We start from the raw sequence: 9,834 nt of genomic DNA on the forward strand, positions 1-9,834 counted from the left end.
TACAGAATATGGCACGTGCATACATACACCTGTGCAGCAAAATTTTATGCTTGTGGTGATTTGTTGGAAAGCTAATTCGTGTTGGGACATTTCAAAGATGTGCGCCATCGTGGCTTAATAACTAGATCTTTGGTGAGGTTGAAGACTCGTTGTATCGGTATAGAAGCTTGAAGCTGAATTGCACCACAATTCGACGGGACACAAAGAAGAGAAATACACACAGCCGAACGCTCTGCTGTGTGTGTTACTCTTCTTTGTGTGCCAACGAATTGTTGCGCGGTCCAACTTCAAATATAGCATTGGGCCTCTTTGGTGAAGGACTGAGGTAGAGAAATACACACAGCAGAACGCACTGCTGTGTGTGTTGCTCTTCTTTGTGTGCCGTCGATTTGTTGTGCGATCCAACTTCAAATAGAGCATTGGGCCTCTTTGGTGAAGGACCGAGGAAGTGTGAGCTATTCGACACCATGCCAGTGCCTTGCCACACAATTATGGAAGTCTGAAGGTTTGCAAACAAAGCTTTGCTTTCAAATCCACCTGCTCATGTAATACAAGCACTGATTGAAAGAACCATCATACAAAAATAATGGTGAAATGAATGGCCTTTGAAAATTTGTATGTTGACACTAATGACATAATAGGTGCCACAGCAAGCTTGACAGTTGTACTGGACAGAGCACTTTGTTTCCTATGTGAAGCACAAGCTTTCATTACATGCTGTGCAGATAACCAAGCTCAGTTTGTTTTAACGTGGTACACAACATTCACTGTAATCTGTTTTTGATTCTAAAGTGCCCAACACCACCTCTTTTTCAAAGATGTCTTGGGAATATTTGGTGAGAACTGTTTACAGCCCCTCATAGGAAGTGTGGCCAGCCAGCTTTGCTTGGGTGCCTTTATAGATTTCTGTTCCTGATCATTGTGTGCTATCAAGTTGCTAAAGTCTATGCAACCAATGCAAGGCATTACGTGATTCTATAGTCGGATACAACTTTAGGAGGCCGCAGAATCTGCACTTCAACGGCAGGTGAACACAAGCCTGCACCAATGGGCACACACTCTACACTGACGTCATGCCGCTGGAAGCACTAATACCCGCTCATTGGAGAGGGACTATTTCTTTAGACGTGGAGGCAATCGGCTGCTGCGCTTTGGTCATCTGAGCGGGGCCTTTCCTGTCTTGTGAAGTTGTATCCGACTAGAGGATGCCGCTTTTCATACAACACAAAAGGACAAAGTGTACAATTATTTGGCCTATGAAATGGATACATCACAAGTGAGCTATGCATGCGCTTAAGCTGTGTGAAAATTAGTACATGCAAATATATGATATTGTTAAAGAATATGTGGTATCGAACGTGCATGTAATGACACGTTTAAATCGGGGAGTGTTGCATTCATGTGCACAGTCTATAGGTGATAGCATTATTAAGGTCATGCCGTTTCCTGTCTTCTCATTGTGAAACACACACCGTTCATCTTGTGGCTAATCAATACCCACTGTATTCTTGCCCATAGAAAGAACAAACAGCACAATGACGTATATGCTGCATTAGTGTCTTTTTCATTTACACGGTCCAGGTTGTCTTATGTGTTTGCCCATATTGAAGAGACATCAAGTGCATGTTACAAGTGTCCCAATTTGCACAGCACAATGTTTACTGCAATAATTTTATTTATGCTCTTCAATAATAAACAAAATAATAAACTGAAAGCTCCTTTATAAGGTGTGTTCTGGGGGCTCGACTGGAAAGCAGTGAGTGCACTGATCCTACTGTTGCAGAGCAGCCCTCTGGACCTTGCCACACTCTCAAGAGCATGTGCCTGGCGCTCGCCTACTGCCATCAGGCGGTTGATTGCCTCCAGCAGCAGAATGTTTTGCTGCAAAAAAAGTGGATTGTTGGAATGAATCAACCGCATATAAACCATTATTTACAAATAAAAATGCTCATTGCACTATTGGTACTAACTACCCTTGAGTGTGGAAGCCTTTAGTGTATGCATAATAAAACAATTTGTCGGGACAACATTGCTTTATTTTTCATAACGGGTTGTATTTTTCAGAGCCAATTGTAATGTTTATTAGTGTGCCAACAGCTGACGTGTCCTCGAACCTTCACGAGTCTCTACTGTCAGCACCACAAACCTATTTTTGTTCACTTCAAAATCAATGGCGCTCCCTACAATCCCGTCTTATGCGAGCTGATTGCATCCTATGCCTACAAACATCATATTTTTGTCCCATTACGCAATTTTCTACCATCCTCGGCTGCAGTTCTCTCTCCTTGACATCCATTCTGTCACGCTTATGTAATCACCTGTTATAAATTGGCAACAAGTGATTGAAGATGTGCATGGCCTGCCCACCGATTCCATTTTTTTCTTAATCTCAACTAGCATATCAGTTGCTACGGTTTACTACGCCACTGTCTTCCTGCCTTAATGCTATCTCCAACAATTTTTGTTACTTCGCTTTCTGCACAGTCCTCGACTTCTCAAGTTTCCTTATTTACCTCCAGGTTTATGTCCCATATTGCATAGCCGGTAGAATGCGACGATTCTAAACATTTTTCAAGGATATCGGTAACGTGGCGATCACGATTCGCTAATGCCTCCCATGTGCTGTTCAACCCATGAAATTTTTGTATAAGTTTCCTGCTTTATATCAGTACCTGCTATTGATATTTCACCTAGATAAAGATACTCTTCCATAGATTCTGCGGGCTGAATGTCACTGATGAACTTCTGTTATATCACTAAGTTAGTGAAGGTTACCTTTATCTATTCCATATTTTCGCGGGCCCACGTACATCTAAAAGCACGAACACTCATTCGCTCTCAATGCCTTTTTTAAACTGCAGGACATTCAGTTCGTTACTACGAAAGTGACTTAATCCGTGCACTATTATTACGCTAAATATGAAACAGTACAAATATACTTATCTGCAGTTTGTCGATGCCTCCGTCACTGTGTTGGTTGCGAGATCCATCGTCGGCACCACCTCCTTGTCGCATCGTAGCTATATCGGCTGTCTTCCTTTTGCACACACTATGCAATATTCGTGACGCTCGCAGTAACGCAGAGTGGAGGAACTCGGCGCACTCACGGAAGCAGCACCGGATAAGTTGTTTGTTCAGGATTGTGCCGTGAACAGGAAGTACGCGTTGCGATCTGTAAAATCGCCTAAGCTATTCGCAGTCTTTCAGGGTGCACGGAAAGATTGCTCACGGAGGAACAGAACTATCCAAGAAATAGTGGTCATCGTCGAGCCTGATCACTACGTCGCGCACTGCAAGCTCGGTGTACGAGTTTGTTTACATTGAGCCTCTTTGATGTTTAGCCGCCATGCTCGCCCGGTGAATGGATGTGATGACGACACCACAGCGTTCCCTCGTGGTATAATGCGAAGCGTACTAAATTACAAATTAGTCGAATACACATTCAGTGTACATCTTGTAAGCTTTAAAATGCTTTTAAACCACGTTAAACTAACTAATAATATTGTATTAAATGCATCTGTTTTATAAACCGCTAGTGCGTGTAATGCACTCGGTGGAACGACAAACAAGTGAAAGAAGGCGCGACCATGCACCGACGGTATGATCACGTGAGCCCCAGTTTGTCAACCGCCCAGAAGGCAACGCCCAAGGAATGATAGCCACCCAGAGTGAATCTAGATAAACCAATGAAACTGGAGGCTTCTCGAAAGATAAACTGTGTCTCAGTACCATTTGTGCTTTCATCTTAGGGTGTCGCCAGAGCTCGTGAAGATGCCGAGTTTCGCCAAACTCGGCGCATCCTGCATAGCACCCCTGATTGGCAGTTCGTTGTCGTGACCAACCTCAAATACCACATGGCAAAGAAGCCAGCAGGCAAAGGCGGCAGTATCGTAATCTGGCCTATAGAAGAGTACAAGAATGACACCTCCAAACAAGTGAGCAACCACACGCAGACAAGAAAACTTGAATCTGACCCAACTTCGGACTACAGTAATCTTCTGCAAAGTAGGATAGCGGAGCTCGTATTCAGGGACCTAATCACGCAGTCTAAATATCGCTCCATGAGGCCCAAGAACAAAGAAGCAGGCCGCCTTTAGCTCCTTCCTAATATACTTTTTACCGTAGCAGAAATCCCAGGTCAGCCTCTCGTGTTTAAAAACAACACACCTACCTATTGAGTATCTAAGTTCTCTAGTCACCACCTGTGAAAAATCCCCACCACGCTTCTATCTTTTGTTCAAGACGCGCCCCACTTCCTTGATATTATTGAAGACATTAACGCCAGCCAAATCCTTTGTGACCGCGCTATTCTAGTCACTTTAGATGTTCCTGCCCTTCACACTCAAATAACCATGAATGTAGGAATTGAAATCGAATCGAAATCCCTCACAGTCCCCAAATGCATGCTCGTGAAGTTTACCTGTCACGCCTTAGGTTACTTCTCTCGCTAAATTATTTCGATTTTGATTCCATTCCCTAGCTGTAAACTTTGGACACCAGCATGGGAACACTATTTGCTCCCACATGTGCCAACATTTTCATGGGACAGCTTTAATCAAGTCCTACAAAATCGTAGCCTATAATATTTCAAACCTATCTACGTTACATTGACAATGTATCTATAATTTGAGAACACGGTACAAGCATATTAACAAACCTAATTAGCCATTTCAGCCGCTTTCACGTGAGTATTAAACTCACTTCTCACCAGTGTCACAGTGAAATCAAACTCATGGGAACAGCGGTCAACATATGAAATGGAAAACTGAGAAGACACTTTGCGGGAAGCGTAAAGACAGCCAGCAACATTTAGGCTACAACAGTCATCACCCGCTACACTGCAAGCAAGGAATTTTTCTCGGACGAGTGAAAGGAATACGGAGAATCAGTAACGAAGACAAACATCATATCCACCACCTAAATGACCATGAAGCAACGCAAGCAGAAAGAAACTATCGAAAACTTGTCTCGACAGAATTTACGACGACGCCACAAGATTGGAGAGACAGTCGGAATCTGTTAAAAAACAGCCTACACTATAATTTACGAGACCCCCCAGCCTTTAGAACAAAATATTGTGATGCCCGATAAACCATGAACATCCCGCAAAAAAATTACACAAGATTATAAAGTAACGAGCGTCTCAGAAAATCGTTCTCGCTAGTATCAAGGGTTATCTGTCGGCACAACAGAAATTTTAAAGGCATGTTAATGCACACAAAAGTCAGCCAACGTCATTACCCCGGAATAGAAGCGTGTTGTCGCCCGAGGTGTAACACCTGCAGGCACCTTCAAAGTGACATTAAAAGTAAAAGCACCGCAACTGGTTACATACACGAAGTAAAAACTAGCTTTACTTGCACTAGCTCTGGTATTTCGTATGCCTCACAAGCTCAAAAGAAGCCACACGAGCATGGTGCACCGGATTCGCCTTGGTGTCGCATTTGCCAACCGTTATAGACATATGACAGGTGCTAGTGATACTAGCCCAAACTGTGAATGCTGTGACGTGCCAGAAAGACTTGAACATGTATTTTGTGTGTGTCCCGCCTACGCGCAAGAATGACAGCAACTTGTCTCTTCCATTGCGAAGATCCATGAGAGACCGCTATCGGACGAGTTTCTTTCGGGTCCTTGGCCTAATACAAACAGCACGGCCCTGGTAAAAAGAGCCGCTATAGCTTTTCTCCAAGCCACTGGGCTGGACGCACGGCTTTAGAGAGGCCACAACTCTGTGAATTCGTATATACGCATCTCTTCATTATACCATCATCATTCATCAGCCCTTTCCCTCCCCGTCCCTCTTCTTCAGTGTAGAGTAGCAGGCCAGAGTAAGTTATAGCTCAGGCCAACCTCTCTGCCTTTCTGTAAATAAATTTCTCTCTATATGTGTTTGTCTGTTCCTTTTGTAAGGAACAATATATTGGTGAAGCTGGACAATCAATGATCGTCCGGTTAAACGGACATCCCGCGGACACAGATAAAAACGTTCCCAAAGTTGTCGCGACCATTTCTAACAATCAGGTCATAACTTTGATTACCTCAAACTCTATATCCTACAGTAAAATTTCCGTTCTGCGTGACACAGAAAATACTTAAGATCATACCTAATCCTTAAGTTCAAAATATTTATCTATTCTTATTAATTTCAATACCGTTATAAAATCATAGAGTACAACATGGTTACAGATAGCAAGGCAAATAACAAATTATAATAGGTACAATATGGAGCATCTACAAAGAAAAGCAGAAGAGCACTTCAGATATCATCTCACGATCAAGAGGCATACCATAAAAAATGTTGATTTCATGCATATTGATGGAATTAGGATTACTGAATGTTGACTCGATCCAGATGCCTCAGCAGTTCGTTCTAAATATATGACACGTCAGTAAGATTAACTGTTTGTTACGGCAGATCATTTCACTCTTATACTGACATGTCAAATGCCGAGTTATAATGGTTCAATATTCTTGCGAGAATTGGCTCTACTTTGAGGCGATGATCTCTGCGTGAAGAGATATGATGCGCTGGCAGAATATTCCTTGTTGCAAAATCAGTATTGCTGTAGCACAAAGAGTGACACAATGACAAGATAGATATCCTGCGTCGTGTGCCAAGACTCGAGAGTTGAATCTTCGCTTCAATCCCGTTACACTTCGATAAGATGAATATGCTGATAACTTAAATCTGTGCAGAAAAGCACAGCCAGGTTTATTTTGACTTGAAAGATCACGCTATTTGGATGCTACACTACGGAAGCATATTCTAATTCTGACCTAATTAGTGCTGAGTAGGCATGTAGCTTTGTTTCGGCATTGGTCGCCGGCAAACGACGTTTTAAAAGACCTAATTTTCAAAAGCTTTATCTGTAATATTCTATATGACAACTTTTCACGTTAGATTAGACTAGAGGTGCACACCCTGATACTGAAATGACTGAGTTTTTGCAAATATTCTGGCATTCGCAGAAGTATTAGTGAACATGGAAATCGTCATCTGCTTTGTCTTCTCGATGTTGATCTCCACTTTCCACAATTTGCACGACTCATATAAGCAGGTTATATGAGCCTGCAGGAGCATTACTTCAAGCGGGTTAGTTATTTGTCTGTATATCACACAGCTAGTTATGCCTGTTGCAACCGATATGCATACACGTTTAGAAGGGAGCTTTAGAATATATTCGCTATGCTAAGTTTGAAGCTATAGGCAACAGCACAGTTATTTTTCATTGGGTCCGTTGCTAACTGTTCTTTTTTCTTTTCTTTCCTTCCTTTTTTCTTTTATTGATATTATTATTCCATTTTAATATTTTTCCCACGAGCACCGTTCTGTGTCGTTTCTTTTAATCTCTCTGTCAAAAAGACCATAGCTCAGTGGCCTCTGCTCTTCCTGCTCCTACTTGCACCCCCTGCTCTCCATCCAGGCACCTTCGACGGAGAAGCACACGGCTGGCTGACACACGGCCGTGTCTCATACACTCTCGGCGGTTGTGTCGCCCACCCGTCTTGCCCTCTCTCCCCTTTTGAAGAACGCTACCTATACACCGTCATTTCATGGGCGCCGCCATATTGCGTACGCAGTGCCGCCGTCTATGGGCATTCGGCATATTGGCTTGGGCGAGCGCTTCGTCTTGTATTTCTGGTGTTTGTTTTAATGCTCGGATAGTATCTTTGGCATCACGTGGCGTCTTGTGGAAAACGTTTTTGCGAGACGTACTGAAATGGTTTAAGTCGGCATGGCCGGACTTTCTGCTGGCGTTGAGGCGGATGGAGGACGCAGCGCTATGTAGGCGCGTGTGTTTGAGCCTAGAGTCAGCCTCGGAGATCAATGGTGCATTTCTGAGAATTTCATTCAATAATAAGACCTTAGAGCAGAATTCTTCTTTAGTTATGTGATGCGGTTTAGGAGATACGAGACATGTACTACGATCGTAACAGCGTGGGTACCGTGCTGCTAGGGTAGAAGTTGTACTGTTCTACTTTCAGAAGCGTTCAAATGGTTAGCTGTATAATGCATTGCGTGACAACTTGGTTCCCATTCATGAATAAAATAGTTTTGGTTAGTAATAACAGCATACCTTACAGTGTGGATTAAACTTGTCCATCAAAGCGACCATTTACGAACTGCGCTAGCGTCCGAAGCAGTGGTTGGTGGATTATAGATAACTATGCTCTATATAAAGCATGGTCCAAGCATGCGACATCAACATTTATATATCTGTAAACGCTGTGCGGTGCGACCATGCGAGGTCTTATTGCGGCGTTAGTGAATTTTCTCTCTCGCTCTCTCTTTTGAGAAAGAGGATAATAACCTAATTTTCTTTTCTGTTTTGTTTGTCCCATTCGTTACGACGCACTCACACGGATTACGGGAATGCTGTCCTCACGAACAATGTCGCATTATTTTTATGCGATCCCTGTCGGATATTACACCTTTACAGGGAAAAGAGGCAATGCCGAAGCACTAAGCTTAAATAATTGTATCATGCTGGTTCACCAACCCCCGTGATTGCTGTGCTGAGCAGCGCCATCGGCCTCATACGGGAGGCTAGCGTAATTATATCATAGTGATTTCAAGTCTACTAGACTTGAAATGCGCGAGAATGATGCTGCTGTATCACAAATATTTGATAGCGTGCACACGAGCATGCGTTTGTTTACCTTTGGTAACCCTCATTCTAATTCAGTTATTCTTTTAGTCATCAAATAAACCTACCTTGTTAAATTAACTGACAAACAAGCTTGACAGGCCAGGCAGCCGTGAGCAGTTGCATTATGCGGGAACTAAAGCGTATAAAGGGATAAACACACGTGCATATGTTACCCTATTCTCTGAGTAAGCATCCTGCAGCTTTCCTATCGTTTTATTTTATCTCTTTCTCCCTTCAGGTACTCCTCGATCACCGGAGCCTGGAAGGGTTGCGGAGTTGCTTACCTCTCCTGTAAGTCCTGCCTCAGCTTTTCTCATACAATAAATTTCACATTCTTTCTCCTGGACACGCTTTCAAGGGGCCTTCATTTATGCTAAAAGCTGCTACTCAGCTGCTCTATTAGGACAGTCTATGACGACTCTGACATAGAGAGCTAGAGAGACGCGCATTTTGTATATCTTTTTACATATACGGGTAACATAAACGCCTATTTTGGCGATTTTGCCATACAAACAGTATTTAGGGCTTAATATGATGCAGTTTTATAATGAATAACATTGCAGGTTTGCCCGCTTTTTCACGTAACATGAATGTCTCGTGGCGTCTGTTACAACTAGTCATTTAACTTTAAATGGTTAAACGGGTAAGGGGAACTGGTACGACGGGCATCAGATGTACCCCCATAAATGAAAACTGCGCTTCTACATAGCGATGACCACCTCTGACGCTAATGCCAGGTAGTCACGCATGGGTAAATTTTCAGTTTCCCTCTGGCCGAATCGGGTCCGCCTTGCCGTATCACCACTAACAATGGAATAATTCGTTTTACAGAACACCCATATCTGACCATGACAGGATTGAGTAAGCACAATCTTGTAAGCAAGGCGCTCGTGTTTTAAAACACAGACCTTCTCCCCAGCGCGCACATTGAGTGAGTTTTAAGTGTCGCTGCAGATGCCTTCACGAAAATACCGAGGCAAGGTTCTCGTAGAAAGTTTCACAGAAATTTTAGGATAAAGGTAAACAACGTGTCGGGCGAGCTGATTCTACGTAGTGAACTTGTGCAATGATGGATGAGAAATGAGGTTATGAACTAACGTTAAATTATTTTTTTTTTCATTTTACGGCAGTTGCTTAATTATTTTCTTGGGGCAGCGATGGAGCGTTTGGTAACTGTAAT

At 43.0% G+C, this 9,834-nt stretch overlaps 1 long non-coding RNA gene across 1 annotated transcript; it reads left to right on the forward strand.

Moving 5' to 3' along the window:
* The first annotated feature begins 435 nt into the window (after positions 1 to 435).
* On the forward strand, positions 436 to 1,970 carry LOC140214019 (uncharacterized). Its single transcript, XR_011890910.1, has 2 exons — positions 436 to 505; positions 1,784 to 1,970. It is a non-coding gene; the product is annotated as an uncharacterized lncRNA (long non-coding RNA).
* The last annotated feature ends 7,864 nt before the right edge of the window (positions 1,971 to 9,834 follow it).

Source organism: Dermacentor andersoni, chromosome 11, assembly GCF_023375885.2.
Source record: "Dermacentor andersoni chromosome 11, qqDerAnde1_hic_scaffold, whole genome shotgun sequence".
Classification (NCBI taxonomy): domain Eukaryota; kingdom Metazoa; phylum Arthropoda; class Arachnida; order Ixodida; family Ixodidae; genus Dermacentor; species Dermacentor andersoni.